Genomic DNA, 21,763 nt, shown 5'->3' on the forward strand with positions numbered 1-21,763 from the left:
ACATCAATTTTCTCTAGTGTCTGCAGAGTCACCAAGCAAGACTTAGTGCCAGCAGTTTCCTTGGTTAGGGGAGAGATAGGAGCTACTTCCTGTCTCTTCATGCTAATCTGGAAGTTATGAGGTCAGGAGACTTACATGGGTAGCCCCTCATGACCAACCATCTTGCTTCTATAATTGGTCTGTAAACACCAAGCAAGAAGGCTCCTGCTTATCATGGATTTAATATTTTATTTAGAGAAATGTGTCCCTGTATAGTTCACAAGTCTCTCATTATGAGTTGTAATACTCATAAGTTAGTTTTAACAAAGCTAGAAATGTGTACATGTGCTAGCATAACTGTCTGCTCGGTGGCTTGTTGCTAGCATTTTGCCAGATTCAAAGAGCAGATTATTACCTTAGTTCATTTTTTAAATGTGCCCAGGAATGTGTCAAAACAAATTGGAATTATGTAAGTTTAGTCTACTAAGCATCAACTCTACTCAAAGAAGGAAATGCCACTAAGGAAATTTGAGAGTAAGAGAATCCCCCGTAGGAATTTCACACGGCTGCTTATCTAATGCCATATATACATTCCTGAAAATACAAATACACCCAATATTATACTGACTGAGCAGGTTATATTTAAAAACCTAGAAAATATACATATATATGTATACATGCATATCTATTATATATGTGTATCTTAAGTTAGCTTCCATATAAAATAATGTGTAGAACAAATAATAAAAAATACAAAGCCATGATTTTAAAAGAGAACAAGGAGGTATTTTAAATAGTTTCACACATTAAGACCTTTCCAATGTGTAGCCTCTTATAGTAAGGAATGCATGATGCATATACTTACAGTTTACTGGAGACAACCAAAACATCACTGAGCAGTGTGAGATATCGTTTATTTCTTTTCCATCCTCTTCGGAAAACTACGGCTCCTTGGCAAACCATGGCTTGATTTTCTACTCCCACATCTTCCTCCTCAATCATTTCCATGTTGAAAAAAAAAAAAGAATTCTCTTCATACAGGGCTCCACCTAGCAGAAAAAGTATTCAGTGGATAAGTTCTAAGACCGATATTCATACTATATTTCAAAGGGTGAATGGTGTTAAAAATTCAACTAAGTTATTACACTGCTAATTTATAACCAATAATTTGAAACTGTTTTGAATCTTAATGTAGATATATGTTATGACAGATATCAGATATGTTACTCTGAGAAAATGCCATAACTAAACCTTTGTAAGCTAACATAGTAGATGTGAAGAAAATAATCAGATTATCTTGTTGATTTAGTTAGACCTCTGGGAGGGACTCAAAAATGCCAGACTTGGTCCAGCTCAAGGTACAGTAAAGAAAGATTCCTGATGGAAACAAACAAACAAACAACAACAACAACAATAACAAAAATGAAAAAGAAAACAAGCATTCATCAAAATTTGTGAAATTGGTGTTGTCTAACAAAGGTACATATTTCCTTAGTTGCAAAAGGGACTTATGACTCTCCATTGACTTGTTCTTATAGGATTAGGATATCTTATAGGATATTCCCATTCTAGTCTTCTTTATTCCAAAACTGGGTAAACATACTTGTTATAAATTTAAAATCCCCTTCTAGGTTTCTGACCTTTTCCAACATCCCATCACCTTCCTCATCCTACTATTTCCTAATATGTGCTAGAATCCCCCCCCCCACCTCTCTGAGAGTCCATTTTCCTGACCAAGCTATCTCCATTTTTCTCTTCTGATAGTATTCCTTCTCTTTTCCCAGACTTGGTCATATCAAACCTGTTTCTTTTCTCTATATCCTGAAATATTCCAGATGCCTCTGAACATTTGTTCTCTCTTATCCATAATAAAATTGCTACTCTAATAAAGGAGTGGCTTCTGTTTTTGTGGTTCCTTTACTTTCCCTGCTCATTCAGTTTGGATATTTAAAATATATAGTTACTCAAGTGCCTGTAATTCATCCCACAAATCTATTACATCTTTCAAAGAATTTGTATAGAAATGCCCTAGCTTTCATTTAGAAAGGACTTAAGACTCACATGAATCAAAGCCTCAAAGAGAGAACAGCCATGGTTACCATCACACACATCAAACAATAATGAAAAGATATCTTTAAACATTGTATTACCTCAGTTTCATGATGAACAATATTGAAAGTAAATTAGCACATCATGAAAGCTGAGCATTTGTAATCTGAGTCAATGTTGAATAACGAGAGTTAGATTCCAATGAACACAAAGCATGTTGGAAAAAATAACAATTTCTTGAAAACCAGAGAATTCTTAGATTGTGGGTTAGATTAACCAGTTTCTTAAAAAAACATTATCTGCTGTCATGGTGGGTAATGCATATGGAATGAACATGAAATAATCCTCATTTCTAACTCGTGCAGTTTTTAAAAATTTACAGAAATTAATCTCCTCTGTAGCTCAAATATACCCCTCTCCATGTGATAACTTTGATTCTGTAGAAGATTGGTATTGAATTTGCTACAATGATTACCTTTTCAAGAAACAACTCTGAGTGGAGAGTTATTTCACATGATCTGGGAGGATCAAGACAGAACACTTCCTGATACCATAAGTCTATCATGAGAATCAAATTATTTAAATATATACCTTTCTGGACGAGCCTGCAATGAAGAATTTATCGAACAATGTGAAATTTTCGTTCGCCTTCCTGCCTCTAAACACCGAACTGGTGACTGCAGTGGCTAGAAAGCAACTGAACTCTGAGGATTCTGTAGTTGTCAGGCTGAAGAACCATTGTGATGTCAATATTCTAAGGCTCATGCCAGCTGGCAAGTGACATGTGCATTCCATTTCTCTCCCTGTAGCTTTAAAACATGGAATACAAAAGAGGAACCACAAATGTTTGTAATAAATAACACTTTCACAACTATAGGTATACATATAGATGTAGACATAGCTGTATGATTATAGATGAGATAGAAGACAAATACATGGATGGATAGGTAGATAGACATGTGTATGATAAGAGTAATATTGTGAAATGCATATGAATCCTAGAAGATTGTCAATTCTTATTTTTTTCAACATAAGGTTCCTTATGAAAAAGGTAGCATGGAGACTTCATTAACACTGTGAACCTTAGTGCTGAATAGACACAAAATCACAAGGAATTTTAATTGGAATGTGCATTACTGACAGAGAATCTGAAACCTTCACACACTTCTGTGAAGCCAGACAGCTTTGAAGGATACAGAGGAGGACACACAATTATTAATATGCAGTAAATTTTATAGAGTATAGCCTAGAGACAAAGAATTGTGATTGAAACAACCTGAGAGATACTCTATAAATCTCAGAATTATTCACGAAGTGTAACTGCTTATTGTAGTTGGTAGACCAACCACTGATGAACTTTTTGTCTGATTGCTCTGGCTAAGACTTCAGTACTATATATGAATAAGTAGGGAAAGAGTGGGCAGCCTTGTCTAGTCCCTGGCTTTAGTGTGATTGCTTCAAGTTTCTGTCCATTTATTTTGATGTTGGCTACTGGTTTGCTCGATATTGCCATTGTTATGTTTAGGACTGTCTCTATAGGGAGAACTGTGTTCTGACGATTCCAAGTAGCCTTGGTTTCTGTTGTTTTTATTCTTGTGTTTGCCTCTTGCCATCTGGTTCTCTCTAGTGCTGCTACCTGTCCCTTGCTGTCTGTGACTGGAGCCTGTCTCTCATATGATCCTGATTGTGTCAGAACTCCCCAGAGTTCAGCTATTTCTGTGATTCTGTGATTCTTGTATCCTGTGATCCTGAGGTCCTGAGATCCTGGGTGTGTCAGAGCTCCTCGGAATCAATTATTCTCACAGTGTTGCAAGAGGAGGTGAGGATCAAGATCCCTGGGTTTACTCCAGTCAGTGGAGCAACTTGGAATTAATCCGTTTCTCTGGCTGGGCAGGGTTCTGTGTTTCCTTGATTACTATGTGGTCCTAGTTATGCTGTGTATTGGGAACAATGTGGCCTCAAATGTAATCTTTGAGTTTATCAGAGCTCCAGTGGTCCTGGTTGTGTGAGATCTCCTGAGAGTCAAGCTTCCTTTGTGATCCTGGGATCCTGAGATTTTGTGAATTTCAGGAGTTGGGTTCCCTCTGGGTGTTGTAATAGTGGATGCAGAGCCAGCGTGCCACGTGTGCTCTGTGTCCAGTTTCAGGCCATGTTCAGCTGTTCCACTGGCTGGGCTGGGGTTCCTATGTCTCTAGATCCTGGGGGATCCAGTTCCTCCAGGTGCTGGATTACATGTTTGGGCCTCTCCTGTCATCCTGTTCATTTCACAGCACCTGGGAGTCAGGCATCCTCTGGGTGTTGGAGGAGTTGGGGCAGAGTCAGTGTCCCCAGGTCTGCTCTTGTGGCAGGTTCAAACTCTGATCCTGGGCATGTCAGATCACCTTGGCTTCGAGATTCCTCTGGGTGTTGTGGGACAGGGTGCGGATCCAGCACCCAAGTTCTGTTCATTGCCAGTTTATTCACAATATTTAGGATATGGAACAGTGTAAATGTTTTTAAATTGATGAATAAATAAACAAAATTACAAGCCCATTCAATTGTTAAACCTGAAATGACACTTGATAGTAAATTGATAGACCTATAAATGTCTTAATTGTTTTAAGTTGGTATACCAAACTGATAAAGGCAAATACTGAATATTCCCTCTCATCTATGATTGTTAACTTCAAATTTTACATGCAAACATAAAGGTAGGAAAACTGAAGAAGTCAAAAATAAAAGGGACCATTTCATATCTGCGTAGAGATTCTAGAGAGGGAAACAGCAAGAGAAGTGATAAGAAGCATAAAAATTATGTTCCTCTCTTATTTACAGAAATTAAAAATAGTACAAATATGTGTACATAATTACAGACACATACACACACAGACACATGCACACGCAAACACACTCACACGTGTGCTATGACACTTTGACTAAAAATGTCCCCACAAAAGCTAATAGACTGTCTACAATAGCACCAAAGCTTGGCATAAAAAAATAAACATTCAGTTTTATTTTTTCTGTTGCTTTGATACTGTTCAAGAGACTCTCAAAACAATGTAGGCTATTGCCCTCGGAAGTATTCTAGAGTGTTAAAGAGTTTACCTATTGCTGGAGACGCAATGCACCTCAGATATAGGACTCGGATTATCCAACATGGATTTGACCTGAACACCACCTTCATCATTATGATATTTTATAATCCTGGAAGTTTTTATTCAGGCTTGTAATGAAAGCAACCAACAGGTTTACAAAGTTGTAACTCAATTTTGGTCTGAAATATCTTATGTTGAATTATGCATATGTCTACAAAATTCTCTGATTCTATCTATGACCCAGTGCTGAGGAACCTCGTCAGCATAGGGAGGGTCCTTAGTGGGAATGGTAACAGTGCTGATTCAGGAATGACTTGGGGCCAGCAGTAGATGGAAGCTTCTATTTCAGGGACTCTGTTTCTTGAAGATTCTCATCATTCTTTATTTTCTTCTCCTTTCTCACCCTTCTTTAGGCTTCTTCTCAATAATCATTCTTCCTTCTCCCCTCTCATGCTTTTAACTTTCTCCCAACTAGAGAGCCTTAACCCTGTCTTTTATTGAGCAAACTTACATCATCAAGGCTTTACTCACTGTTAATAATCACCAAAAATTCTTAAATTTACGTAAAATCTGTGAATCTCAGATCAATAGTCCCAAAACCTGTGTCCTTAGAGCAGAAACTAATCACAAAACAGGAGTATATTTCCTTAAAAGTTTGCACAGCTTGTTCTTCATAGGTAGCTCTTACAATTTCCTGGTACAGCAGCCAGCATTCGTATTAAATATTTTTACTGTAAAAACAGAAAAGTGACAAACTACTAAAATTAAAATAATCACTTACAAAGTTTTAACTATCATGTTGACCCCTTAATCTTAAGGCACAGGTCATATTTTACATTCGTGAATTTCCAATTAATTTTTAAGTGTAAGTTATCAATTCCACATTGAACAACATCTGTTTCTGTACCCAGCAAATACTACTCAAGTGATTCCAAAAGCTGATGGGCTGAGGCGCATTCCTCCTACCTCCCCAATGCTTTATATTCGCACGTGAAATACACATACAAAGTCTTTGTTTTTATATGCCTTTATCATCTCAATGGCGAGACCACTTCCTACCCTACAAGTGCCTAAACTGTCCCCCTCTGATATTCCCACGTTATTACTTGCTGAAGTCTATATTCCTCTTTGTTGCCCTGGACCCCATTGGGCAGCCCTCCTGGGCCGGCTTTTCCACTGTCTCTTACATGTCAGCTGCTTCTCTGTCCTGAACCTCTCTCCACTGCCTCTGTCCTGGTGAGTCTCCATGCCGCCTTCCTCCCTGGTCCTTTTTCCAAGCATCCTAAACCTGCTGCCTCTGTGTGCCCTGCCTAGACACTGTCTATCAACATCTTTATTTACCAATCAGAACCAACTGAGACAGGGTTCCTCATGCATAATTTCAGGACACTACAATAAGCATGAGAATAAAACTGCTCCAGTAACAATTTGTATAGGGTTTGTCTGAGAACAATTTCCCCAAAATCAGAAAGATAAACGTGTTAAAGAACTGGGAGCATAGAAAACAGCATGAGACACATAATAATCAAAGACTAACTGAAGTGAGAATTTAAAATGCAATACTTTATAAAGGAAAATGACCAAGTCACATAAACAGCTGACTGCATTAGAGCAACACCTGACTTTTCAATTGATATTCTAAAATATAGGTGGAACTGGATCAACATCCTCCATGTTGTAAAAGAATACAGATGCTAGTCTAGACTATATTACTCAGCCAAAGTATCATTTTATCAAACAAAGAGGAGAATCATTACATAGTGTAGTCACCAGTAAGCCATTTCTCATCAACAATTTTGTTCTACAAAAGGAAAAGAGCAGTCTGAAGATAAGGTATATACTGAAGAGGACAAAAATGATAAATAACCCTGTAGTCATTCATCAAAAAGGGGGAAAAGTATATGGCAACAAAATAACAAAGACCCATATATACTGCTCATTAATAACTCTAAGCATTAACTGTCTCAAACCAATAATATACACACTATCAGTTTGGATTAAAAAAAGTTTCCATCTTTTTCCCACATGGAAAAAATACACTTGTTTTAGATACAATTGCATACAGTTGTTACAATGCAATTGCCTACATTTCTTTGTGTAGGTTTCAGGTCCCATTTAGTTTTACATGTTCCTTGTTGTTGAAGATGTTCAGTTAAAGTTTTGGAAGTCATGTTGGCGAGGCTTTATGGGTGAGGTCAAGAGCTCATGTTAGAAGACTGCAAGGAAAGTGGGAAAAATCAATTCTATAATATTTTTTGTCCTAATAACAGCAAAAGTGTTATAAAATTTATTCAGCTTTAAATGATAGAATCAAAAGGGTATTATACGGCCATCTAGGTTTTTCATTTTATAAATCTTACTGATTCATGAGCATGGGGAAATATTTCCATTATCTGATATCTCTTCAATTTATAAGGTATTTTTGTTGTTGTTTTAGGTTGTATTCTTTGTTTTCTTTCTGTTCATTTTTTGGTTTGTTTTTTATTAAAATAGAAATTTACTTCTTCATTAGAATTTCCACCAGACACTTTAATATTTTGAAGTTAACTGTGATGATGGGGTTTCATTGATTTACATTACAGCAAGTTTGTGATTTTTTTAAGAAGAAATAGTCACTTTGTGGGTTAATTATTTATGTTGTTACATGTCGAGTTTATAAGATATATGAATATTTTTATGGAATATTTAGGCTCACTTATGTTTACTATCATCTGATCTTCAAAAGAGAACTTTGACTACTTCAGTACTAATGTGTGTTCCCCTGACATCATTCAGGTGTAATATTTTCCTACTTGTTTACAAATGCTATAGGAAAAAAGAGTCCATTGTGTATGACCTTAGATGTGCAGAGCAAACCATTGGTTCCATAATAGTCGATAAGTACCTAGAGGATGGGCAGCACACTCTGTAAGGAAACTCTATGTGATAGAATGATTATCATCCTTGCAGAAATAAGACTGTCACTGCTAAATGTTCTTCACTTAACTCAGTATAGAAAGCATTCTCTTCTTACTTGAAATTTCAACTATTAACATTTCAGACTACAATCAATTATGGCTAATTTCAGATGTGGAAAGAAGAAAAATAAGTAGCCACAAATGAAGGAATTGCATATTTCTATTTCATTCATAATTTCCTAGGAAAATGAATTTATCTTGTAAAAGAGGAGTGAAAATATGTGACTTGGACAAGGCAAAGGACCTGAATGGATGATCCTAAAGAGAAATAACAAGGCATAAAGTGTTGATCTATAAAGCGGTACTTAGGAATAACATTTTTTTCTGAGAAAACAAATGAAAGACCCAGAACTATGTTCAATGCTGTGGTAAAGAAATTACATTTAAGTCTAATCACAGAGCAGTTGTTTACAACTGAGCTGTTAGTGCCCCTTATTGCACCTATCCTGATATCTGATTCTGGTTATTGGCATATTTCATAGGTGTTCAATGTGGGTACAATATTCAGTTACTTCCCTAACATTTCAACCTGCATACTGCTTTAGCTACCTTAGAACCTTGACTTAAAGAAAGAGTTTTCTAAAACATATCCAGATAGAATCAGTTGACTGCTGAGACATCCCTGTAAGATTTATTTGGTAACGGGCACTCAAGCCCCCATATCTGACAGGAATCCAAGTGCTACCTAAAGCATCCATATTTTGGGAAAAGTCCCATGAAATACTTTAGCAATTGAAAGAATTTCTCTCAAAAGTATTGAAATCATGGATGGTGCAAGAAATCTAGACAGATTTTCGGAGCTACTGATGTAATAAACATTAATATATATTGCATAAATTTCCTAAGTCACCAAGTTCTTTACAGCATTCTAAATATTAGTCTTACATCTACTAATATGTGGGGCCATCATCCATCATCAAAGAAGTTTCTTAGAACAGAAAATGCAGACCATTACAGAAAACAAAAATGGACACAATGAAGAGATAAGTGCATAGTGGAAAACCTAGCACTTGTGAATGTTATGTACATTATAGCTAAACTCTCCATAGCTCAGGGAACATTGTAGAAGAGGGTTTACAAAGCCTGTATCAGACACCATACTTGAAAGTCTGTTTTGAAATTGCCTTTCATAAAAAAGGGTGCAAAACCACAATGACAGCAGTACCAAGAAGTATTGAGACAATGGTCAAAATTTGATGTGTCAAAAATGATCGGCAGCTAATACGATTGCCAGAATAGTAATTTTTCCAGAAACGATCTGCATGTGGATTATCTATTACACACTGAACATCATGGAAAACATGTTCACACACACAAGAAAATGGACTCAAGGTGTATTCATATTTTTAAAGATACATATATACATAAATACATATATAAAACAATATTGAAATATTTGAAATTTCAGGGACTGAAGGGAGAAAAGTCAGCCTACAGTGCTATAATTCAATTTTCAATAAACATTTTAAAATAATAATAGTAATAAATGAAAATATTACAAACATATAATAATTGGGGTTCAGGAGGTACCTAAAAAGAGTAATTATGGAAATTATCAATTACTGTATTGGAGGATTCTTCTGAGACTTCCATATTTCTTATTAGTATTGCAGACCATTTCATGATAGACAATTTATGAATAAAAACATTTCATGTTGAGGTCACAGATATAACAAATGTACTGTATTCTTCTGTCCATTTCTGAGTTATGTAATGCATGTAGATATGTGTGTGTGTGAGTGCATGTAATGCATGTATGTATGTGTGCCTATATGTTTGTGTGTGTGTAAAACATACACAGAGCACATCACTAGTGATGAATTTACAGCTTTGAGCTTATTGAAATTTAAGAGCCTCCAGTATTTGCCTTTCTCTCTATCTTCTCCCTCTCCCTCTCTCCCTCTCCTTCTCCCTCTCCCTCCTCCCTCCTCCCTCTCTCGCTCTTTTTCTCTTTCATCACAGGTCTTTTTGATCATTACTGAAAAACATGTCCGGAATATCTAAACATGTCCGGAATATCTGGGCAAAAAGTTCTTGTTAATTACTGTCTCCAATTCTGATTTCCATCCACATAGAAGCTTCTGGTCTAGAGATGCTGGTGCTACAATACCCAGTTTTGTTTGTTTTTTACAGTATGTTTTGATGACCCAAATTCATATCACAAAGGCTGTATCTCAATTGCTAAGTCGTGTATGTTTTCAGGTCATTTTGTATATTCTAAAAACCATGATCCACCTCTAATTTCATCAAGTGTGATGATTAATTTTTATTGTTACTAGAATTTTATTTGAACTTTGTATCACACTGGATTCTAGTCATAACGCTGAGGGGTTTTTAATGTCATTAGCTTCTGGCAATACTTTGGTAACTGAGGTGGAAAAACTAGTACTAGAAATGGGCTGTAGATTGAAAAATGCTATATTCCAAAGATTATGGAGAATTATAATCAAGGCACACTGCAGTGTAACAATAACACAATTTAATAACATTTATTATAATAGAAAACAATGAATAATATACAACATAAAATAACTTAAATGAGGGAAAACTATTTATAACTAATATGGTGAAATAAAAGCAGAAGTAGGATCTTGAAATAATATCTTCTGCTACGATTTAGTAGGAGGTAGACAGGAACATGAAAATAGAATGATCTTAGAATGTCTTCCAGTCATCCTCTACCACTTATAGGTGGTAGTTGTTCTGTTCTTTCCTGCTAAATGAAACAAAAAATGTCATTGTTAGAAAAATATACTCAGATGATAGATTCATGTCACTTCAGATAAATGCAAATCAAAACAACCCTGAGATTCCACCTCACACTACTCAGAATGGCTAAGATAAAAATTTCAGGTGACAGCATGTGCTGGCAAGGATGGGAAAAAGAGGAACACTCCTCCATTGTTGGTGGGACTGCAAACTGGTACAACCACTCCGGAAATCAGTCTGGAAGTTTCTCAAAAACTGGACATTCCACAACCTGAGGACCCAGCTATACCATGCCTAGGCATATACCCAAAAGATGCTCCAACGTACAACAAAGACCCATGCTCCACTATGTTCATAACAGTCTTATTTATAATAGTCAGGAGCTGGAAAAACCCAGATGCCATTTAAACAGAGGAATGGATTAAAAAAAATGTGGTACATCAACACAATGGAGTACTACTACTCAGCTATCAAAAATGATGACTTCATGAAATTCATAAGCAAATGGAATGAACTAGATAATATCATCCTGAGTGAGGTAAATGAATCACAGAAAAACACACTAGGTATGTTCTCATGGATAAGTGGATATTAGTTAGAAAGCTTGAATGACCCAAGAGGCAATCCACAGACCACAGGAGTCGTAAGTAGAAGGATGACCAAAATGTGGATACTTCCAGTCCTTCTTAAAAGGGGTAAAAAATATCCTTAGGAGGGGATATGGAAGCAAAGTTTTGAGCAGCAACTCAAGGAATGGTCATTCAGAGCCTGCCTCTCATGTGGTCCATATATATACAGCCACCAAAACTAGATAATATTGTCACAGTTAAAACAAAATGCATGCAGAAAAGGACTGGATACAGATCTCTTCTGAGAGACATATCCAGAACATGTCCAATACTGAGGTCAATGTTTGCAGTAAACCACTGAACTGAGAACAGGACCCCCTTGGGTGGAATTAGAGGGAGTACTGAAAGAATTGAAGGAGCTTGCAACACCAAAAAAACAACAATGCCAACCATCAGAGCTTACAGGAATTAAACCACTATGGAAAGACTATAATTGGACTGACCCAGGGCTCCAACTGCATATGTAGCAGAGAAGAGCCTTGTTGGGGCACCAGTGGAAGGGAAATGCTTTGTCCTGCCAAGGTTGGACCCCAGTGCAGGGGAATATGGGGTTGACAGAAAGGGGATGTATAGGGGAATACCTGTATGGGGGAGGGGGGAGAGCGTGGGGGATTATGGAAGGAAATGGGGGACTATGGACTAATAAAAATTTTAAAAACTTTGCAAGAGAAGGGAATAACATTTGAAAATGTCATTAAAAAAGTATAAATATATCGATTAAAATAAAAAAAATTTCAATAAAAAATACTTACAAAGATCAATGGATATGAATTTGAGTGTTTGTTTGAGTGTTTTATACTTTCAAATATCTTTTTTAATGAATATTTTAATTAAAAATTTGGCAAGATTGTCTCTCATAGGAATTAAAAATAGTATAAATAGGAAAAAAGACAAAATGCTTAAAAGCAATGTTTTAAATTAAAAAATGTAATATTTCAAAATATATTTTATGAATGATAAATCCTATAAAAGAATTATTTGATTTGTCAATGGATATACATAACTGTATGTATATAGATGTACATAAGTATAAGACTACATATATATGTGTATATGTATAGCATATATTTAAGCACAATTTAATAAAATTGTTGTTTAAAATATTTCCCATACTCTGATATAAGTTAGTGACCTCATTGCTGCTTTGAGATTTACAAGTATATGAAATCAGAGAATGATATTGTCCTTCCATTCATGTGATAACTAAATAAATCTTTTCATACCTGCAGGACCTTCCTCCTGCAGAGCAGTATATGAAATATTTAAATTTCATTATTGTAACAGGTTTTCCTATTGAGTCCACCTATGATTTTGTTCATAATAGTTGATTTGACATCAGAATTTATGAAATCTGCAGATTTATTTATTACAGCAGACCTTTTCTCATTATGGATACAATATCTATTATCATTTTCAAATATCTGAATGTAGTTGTCAATCATAATTTCCATAAGAGATATCTGTAATATACAAGGCAAATTCAAGAGTGTCATTTCACAGAGTTTACAAAATGGAAACTTAAAAATGAAATCCAAAATTATGAGAAAAATAACAGTTGCCACAAACGGATAGGAACCCATGAAATGAAGTCTCTGAAATGGGTGCTCTATGTTCTTGGCATTTTACTAAAACTTGTTAAAGTTTCATGTAGATTGCAAGGAATAGAAGGACTACTCAACCAAAGCAACATTTCAGAACTGAAAAGGTGCTACATACTGAGAGTGATTCAAATTGATGACAGTGCTTTGTTGAGTTTTTAGGGGGAGCAGTGTGTGTGGCTTTGTTGTGATGATTTGAAAGGGATGCCCCTCTAATTCCAGGCATGGCCATACACCCTTTGTGACAAATTTCTGCTGGTTTAAGTCCTTTGGCAATGCTGATGGAATGTGCCACTGCTTAGAATTTGGAGTCACAAAATACAAGTGACCATTCTCAATGTACTTTCCCTGCTACAGGTTTGCTGCCCAAGGTAAGAGCCAACAGGACTCAGCTTCCTGTTTGGTTGTTGTTCCTGTCTGCAGCCCTGCTCCTCTGTCAAGCCATTGCAGGTCTATACTCCCTCTGCATTCTAAGTCCCAAGGAAACACTTACTTCAATAAGTTTCTAAGGTCGTGTTGTTTTATTTTTATTGTTTTATTTTTATTTAATTGCATTTCATACATCCTCCCCTTTCCTATTTTCCCCTCCACAAACCTTGTATCTCCTCCCTATGCTTCTCTGACTGTACTCCCTCACTCCTCTACCCTCTCCTGCCTCAACACCCAAGCATTTCCATACCCTGGGTCATCAAGACTACACAGGACTAAGGGGCTCCCCTCCCCGTGATGCCCAATAAGGCAATCTTCTACTACATATCCAGCTGGGGACATCAGTTCCTCCATGTGCACTCTTTGGTTGTTGTTTTAGCTCTTGGTGTTTTAAAAGGCAACAGAGAGGTGAGTGAGAGAAGAAGTTGGCGAGAAGAGGGAGTCTTAATTAGGAAATTCCTCCACCACACTGACCTATTGTAAGGGGAAGACTAAAGTACATTGTCCTGATTAACCTTGGAATTCATAGATCTCCAGGTGGGTGCAATCCTTGTGCTATTAGTGAGAAAAGAAAGACAGGAGATACAATGTGGGAGGGAGAACTAGTACTAAGCTTCTACTTCAGTTCTTGCCTCCAGGTTCCGACCCTGCTTCATTTTGGGCCCTGACATTTCTCAGTAGTTAACTGGTAACTGCAAGTCTATCCCAGAGTGTAACCTGTCTTGCATAAGTTGCTTTTCATCAGTGTTTTGTCACTGCATTAGTAGACAATGATGACACTTCCTGAATTGAGCAACACTGATGAGTTACTTTTCTTCTGAGATGATGACTTAGGTTAAGTCAACGCTACTCATCCCATAGGTTTCTTCCCAGGATGTACCTAAGTTTATGATTGAGCAATTCTGCACATGATAAGAAAGAAATGATTCTTAGGAAAATTACAGTCAGTGGCTTGTTTTATTTTATATGCAGATAGTACAGAAGAGTTTTACTTCCTTGTTTTCATAATTGACCATGCAAAAGAATATATTTGAAAAGAATTGTCCATAAAAAAACAATAATTAATAGCTATTAAGAGTGACAAAATGTATTTATTGCTTCATTTGGACAGAACATGCAGGTTGATACAGGCTTGCATTTTAGGATTCCAGTATCTTGGTAATTAGAATTTCACTAAAAAGGCATGTGTCTATCTATCCAAGCCAAGTAGTGTCCTGGGTAGAATCCTATTCAAGCTGTCACTTAGGCTATCCTCCTCCATCGTGTGTAACATCACTATATTCCTTACTGTGGACCTAATCCCTGGGAACTACTAGTTAAAATTTACCATGATTTCTTTCATTTTTTACTTTTTATTGCCTTTCTTCCTTTTCAAATTTATGTGTCCTTTATTGAATCTCTGTAAATTATTCATAATGCTATCAAGCAATTCTCATTTCATTTTTCAATCCTTTTATATCTCCATTGGTATCAACCCCCCTCCATTATTTCAAAAATTACAATTAAATAAAGTCTTAAATTTAAATCCAAAATTTAAAAAATCAAACTAAAATTTGAGAATATCTGTAAAAATGCACTCTGTGAGATTTGGGGCATAGATGTTCAGAATTACGATTGCTAGATTTGTCCTTTGATGAGTATGAAGTATCCTTTCCTGTCTCTTTTGATTAATTTTAGTTGAAGGTCTATTTTTTTTAGCTATTAGAATGTCTACAGTAGTTTGCTTCTTGGGTCCATTAGTTTAGAAGTATTTTTCCTTCCCTTTACTCTTAGGTAATGGCTATCTTTATTCCTGAGATGTGTTTTTCATATTCAGCAGAATGATGGATCCTGTTTTCACATCCATTCTTTTAGCCTGTGTCTTTTTACTGGGAAATTGAAGTAATTAATGTTCAGAGATATTAATGAACAATGATTCCTAATTCTTGCTAATTTGACGTTGGTGGTATTGGTGTGTGTGTGTGTGTGTGTGTGTGTGTGTGTGTGTGTGCGTGTGTGTGTGTGTGTGTGTGTGCTTTCCTTGTTTTTGCAGGTACAGAAGGTTCATCCTTGGATGTATTTATCCTCTTTAACCTGGAGTTTTCCTTCTAGTATTTTCTGCAGGACTGGATTTGTGGATAGATCTTCTTTAATTTGGTATTTGTTTTGAATATCTTGTTTTATCCATCTCTGGTAATTGAGAGTTTTGCTGGTCATAGTAGTCTACATTAGCATCTCTGGTTTTTAGGGCTTGCAGTATGTCTGTCCAGGCCCTTCTAGCTTTTAGAGTCTCTGTTGAGAAATCATTTGTAAGTCCGATAGTTCTGTCTTTCTATGTTATAATGACCTTTCCTTTGCAACTTATAATTCTATTTTTGTCTCTTATTTTTAAATCATACCCTTTGAAGTTTGTTTCCATTGATATCACACCAGTGTTTTTTACTCCTTGGTTCATGTCAATGGCTACATTATTGTAGAGAGAAAAATTAATTTCTACTCATGTATTATTTTAAATAATTGTTATATTATGAAAATTAAACCTGATCTAAAACAAGAAAGAAGTCTTCTATACAATCATTTGTTTCTAAACTGGCACTAGAACGTGGAACTCATCATAGTATTTCAGTGTAAAATGATCCAATAGGTCATGAACATTTAAAAAATTCTTTCAATTTGTGTATCTATCTTCATGTACTAAACCCATCACCATAAAGAAAACCAAATAAACAACACATATGTTCTCAGACCCCATACTTTATTTTGTGAAAGAGCCAGTAATTTCCCTCAAAATGCAATACCCATCTTGATTACATGTATGTTCTTATTAAAACTTGATCTATGAATCCCACTGACGTATGTCTTTATAATTACACTGCATAGGCTTAGTTTTGCTTTTGAAAACTGCACAGTGGGTTACAGTGCAATGCAACAAGGAAGTTAAATATTTAAGTGAGGTGTGTTAAACATATTTACTATAAAACTCCTTCTATTGTTATTAGAATATTTACACTTAAAAATAAATACATGTCAATTTTAAGTAAAAATAATTATATAATAAAACAATGAGGTTTAAGAATACTAAAGATTTTTTATAGTATAGAATACATAGGAATTATGTGAATAAATTTGTAACACAATCAAGCACCTGTTAAAATATTTAATGATTTAAATTGAATACACATAATCAATAAAGAAAAATAGTTACAAGATTTTTGTGTATTTAATGTACATGTATAGGTATCAACAATTTGTCATATATAAATATCCAGTTGAGAACTTAGAAAGATTTCCATTAAATCCTAAAGTAGACATTTCTTAGTTTTACTTTTTTCTGTAAACCTTAAATTAAGGCAAATTATAATAAACATAAGTCATAGTCAAGTACTATGTCGCAAATGTAGGTTTTATGTATCTGTTTTCTTTTTAATGATAGGTTTTCTTTTTTGATATGAAGTAAGATGCACGAATTGAAAGAATTTTTAAAATTATGACAAAAATTTAACTTTAATGCATTTTAAGATATTTTGTTTGCTTTTCTTTATGCCAAGGAATACAAGTCAAAGAATTCCTCAGATTTGCTGTAAATCTGCCAATGACTGGTTCTTCTAGGCATGGCCTTCTCTAGGGCTGGGAGCTCCCAGCTGTTCACCCATTTGGCCCATACTAAAAATCAAGTAGGAATTCATACCTCAACTCTGCCAAAATATTTCCCACTGCCAAGTCTACTTAGCCAACGATGCTGGGGAAAGCATACTTTTACTATTTACCTCAAATCTATATTTATTAAGATATCAGAAAATAACTACTGTTTATTAATTCTATTAAATGCAATTATCCTCTGCTTTTTGGAAGTATACTTTCGCCAAGCATGGTGGAACATTTTTGTAATTCAAGCAAAGAAGCAGCAGAACTGAATCTCAAGCAAGAGGACTGGCATGGGTTCAAGGCCACCACCTGTGATTCAGAAGGAATGGGTAGAGGGGCAAAGGGAAAAGCAAAGTAAATGGAAAGAGGAAAAGACATAATTCAGAATATGCTCTATTTTCTGGTGTGTATGCTCATACTTCACATAAGAAGAAAAGTGTGTGTGAGAGAGAAAAGATGTCAGAAGTGAGGTTTTCATGTGGCATTTAATTTCCAAGGCCTTAAAAAATCCATTATATGTAGCAGATACCCAGAGAGAGACTATCTGGACCCTAGTGGGGAAAATAAATATAAACTATAGTACACTGAGTTTTTAAAAACTTTTTATACACAGTAAGTTTTAATACTTCCCATTGAAAAATGTAAAAAAGTGGAAGCAAGCCTTCCCAAGCATTTTAGAAACCCCAGCTGAGACTGGTTTGTGAAACTAGAGCAGTTCTGCTGAAAACTTTCTCCACAGTGCTGAGAAGTGAGATCCAGGACACTTATGACAAAGCTGTATAGGTGCTCAACTGAGGAAACTAAAACATTAGCAGGGAGCATTGATTTATCTAGCAAGCCCATTCTTCACTGCAAACCAGCCTCACTGAGCTTCCTGTGATATTCCAAGCATGTTGTAATTTATAGATCTATCTACTCTCTTCCCTTGCCTGGAATTCTGTTCTAATCTATCGATTACAGTCTACTTCCTTCTTGTAATTTTGCTCATAGTTCTGCTTCACAAAGAGTCGTCAACTAATTTCTCTGTATAATAGTTTACACTGCCTCACTATCCATTCCTATGTGAATGAGAACTTTTTAAAAATGAAGTGGTATCTTCACAGACTAACAGATTGGAATTTCAGGACAAAGGAGAGTGCAATTTGCATGTTACCTTATCTTGGACTAACTTCTGGTTCTCCTAAATAGCCATTCCTTGCTACCTATGTTTGGGAACTAACACCCTATGATTAACAGGTATAAAATCTTTGTGAATTTATTAACTTAGCAGACCACTTGCTTTTATAGAATCAAACACTAAGAATGCCATCAGATGAGTTCTCATCTTATAGAACTCCTTTTGCCATCTTCATATAGCTAATTCTCTCATGTACACACTAATGTGTTTTTTTATGACTCTATTTGTCCTGTAAAAGTTTGAAACTACTTCTACATTGAAACATGGAATATGGAGAAAACGAAATCTGTGTTCCTGGCTTATGGTCACTCAAAATGGATAAAGAATGAACTGTAGGTCATGGCTTTTAAGATGAGATGAGATTAGGTAAAGCACAAGAAACACAGTGGAAGATGGTGATGAAAGATTGTAGGAACCAAAATAAAGAAATACCATGAGAAGACAGCCCACAGAGTCAATTAAGCAGGGTCAAAGAGGCTCAGACAGACTGAAGTGGCAATCAGGGTGCCTGGTTGAATTGCTTGAGGTGTTTAGACGGCTCCTAACAGTGGAAGTACGGTAATCTCTGATTGTTCAACTTGCTCTTGGGATGCATTTCCTTTTATTCAATTGCCTCATCCTGCTTTGATATAGAGATTTGTACCTATTCTTAATGCATATTGTAATGTCATGTTTGGTTGACATCACCAGGTGGCCTGCTCTTTTCTGAAGGAAAATAAAGGAGGAGTGAATCTGAGAGAGGAGAACGAAGGGAAGACACATGGCATGACACTGGGGGGCAGTGGTGGACAGAAAACTTTGGATGGGATGTATTTTATGCATAAGGAAAAAGTTAGAGTAATGGTTTTGCATCGACCTTGTAATACTATTAACTGCATCCAACATCTCATTCAGGATGTACAGTACTTCTCTTATCAAATACCTGTCTGCTAAATAAATAGTATATCTATTTGGAATCTGAACCTGGAACCACCTAAGTTTTATTGTATTAAGAATTCAACATAAACCAATAGCTGATAATAAGTAATTTATAACTGCTGGTCAGGGGACTAAAATTCCTGTTGTATAGAATGATTTATCTGATTTAATGGAATCCTCTTCAATTTAATGAGCTTTCTCTCTAGGGATTAGTGTAAGCAACTTAATTCATCATGTTTATTTTTTCCTTCTGTTTGAATGGGTGGAAATTACCAAAATCATCTTTTCCATGTATCTAAACAGCATAATAAACTACTGAAAGTATACTTATCTAAAATAACAGACCTATATAATTAAATATCTCTTACTTACTGTAGTCTATAACCGTTCAGTTATTGTTAAATAGTCTAAAATAATCTTTAAATTGGACTCCAATTATAGGTCAGTCTCTCTCCCTTCTTAATTTTCTCCTGTTATATTTCCTTTAAACATTTTATATCCTTACGTTTTTTTGTATCCTTTCATGCTTCTGATGTTATTACTCTGAAGACTTTTCTCTGATATATTTACAAATAATTAAAATATGTTTACTTGTAGGCACACTCACTGGGTTTATTAGTTGTTTACTTGTGTGATATTATTAAGCTTCTCACTTATATAGGCATGATTATTTGCCAATATTATAAATGAGAAAACATACTCCAATATAAGGACAGACAAAGGTATATTTCACAACTATAGTGTAAGGACTTTATTGATGTCATTAAGACAAAAGTGATTTGTGCAGATCAATAACTGTGCAAATTTCTACCATATTAATTTAATCTTGAAAGCACAATTGTCCTTTTGACAGTATCTACAATATTAGAAAGCAATTTGTTTCTATCCTCATTATATCCCTTCTTTCTACTATGGTATCTCAGATTAAACACAGGGATACTGCTCATTTGTTTACATAGATGTCAATGTAGATGTTACTAGATGCTGTAAAGTATTTTAGATGACTTGATGTTGTATAAAACAAATAACAAGATTAAATGCAAACTTTGCTTCAATTTGATCTGCATTCTCTCTGGAACTTTGTGTAAAGTACTTACTTCATCATTTTGTTGAATTTCTTCTCTCTGAACTGGACCAATGTAACTTAAAATATCTTTCTTTCAAACCAGAGAACTTCTGCAGCTGATAAATTTTAGCAAAGTAGCTGGGAATAAAATTTGCTCAAACAAATAATTAGCCTTCTTTTATACAAATGATAAACAGGCTGAGAGAGAAATCAGGGAAATAACACCTATCACTATAGCCAAAAAATAATTTAAAATATCTTTGTGTAACTCTAACCAAACAAGTGAAAGATCTGTATGACAAAAATTTCAAATCCCTGAAGAAAAAAAATCGAAGAAGACCTCAGAAGATAGAAAGATCTCCCATGCTCATGGATAAGTAGGATGAACATAGTGAAAATGGCTATTTTACCAAAAGCAATCTATTGATTCAATGCAATCCCGATCAAAATTCTAAGACAATTCTTCACAAACCTGGGAGAACAATTATCAACTTCATATGGAAAGACAAAGCACATGGGATATCAAAAAGAAATCTCAACAACAGAAATCTTCTGGGGGAATCACCATTTCTGACCTCAATCTATAATATACCACAGTAGTAATAAAAACAGCATGTCATGTATTGGTACAGAGACAGATAGATAGACAAAATAGAATTGAACACCCAGAAATAAAACCACACCCTTATACACACTTGATCTTTGACAAAAAAAAAGCCAAAAATATACAATGGAAAAAGGAAAGCATCTTCAATAAATGGAGCAGGTCTAACTGGCAGTTGGTATGTAGAAAAATAGATCTGTATTTGTCACCTTGCACAAACCTGGAGTCCAAGAAAAATCAATGACCTCAACAAAAAACCCAGATACACTGAATCTAATAGAATAGAAAGTGCGGAAGAACCTCAAATTCATTGGCACAGAGGGAAATTTTCTGAGAACACTAAAGGCTTAGGTTCTAATATCACCAATCAATAAATGGGAATCTCATGAAACCGAATACTTTCTGTATGGCAAAAGATACTATCAATAGACACACTGGCCACCTACATATTGGAAAAAAAATCTTCACTGAGCCTATATCTGACAGGGGGATAATATCTAAAATATATAAAGCACTTAAGAAGCTAACCTCCCAAAAAACCAAACAATACAATCAAAGAATGATATATAGAACTGAAGTAAGGGTTCTCTAGAGTCATAGAACTTATTCCTGGTCTCTATATAGTAAGGCAATTTTTGATGACTTTCATTCTGTAATCCAACTCCCCAACAATGATCAGCAGCAGTGGCTCAGTCCCATAAGGCAGGCAGGTGAAGAAGAGAGAGCCTTCCTTCTTCCAGTGTTCTCATGTAGATCTCCAGCAGAAGGTGTGTTTCAGACCAAAGGTGTCTACCACCGCCATACCTGGATCTGAGACTTGTGTTGTCCCAGATGATCTTGAACTCAGAGATCTCTTTAGCTTAGTCTCCTGGGATTCACAGCCATTATATTTCCAGTTCTCCATTCCAAGATCCAAGTCAGAAATTTGTATCTCCCAGCCTCAAGAT

This window comes from Rattus rattus, chromosome 3 (genome assembly GCF_011064425.1).
Source record: "Rattus rattus isolate New Zealand chromosome 3, Rrattus_CSIRO_v1, whole genome shotgun sequence".
In the NCBI taxonomy this organism is placed as follows: domain Eukaryota; kingdom Metazoa; phylum Chordata; class Mammalia; order Rodentia; family Muridae; genus Rattus; species Rattus rattus.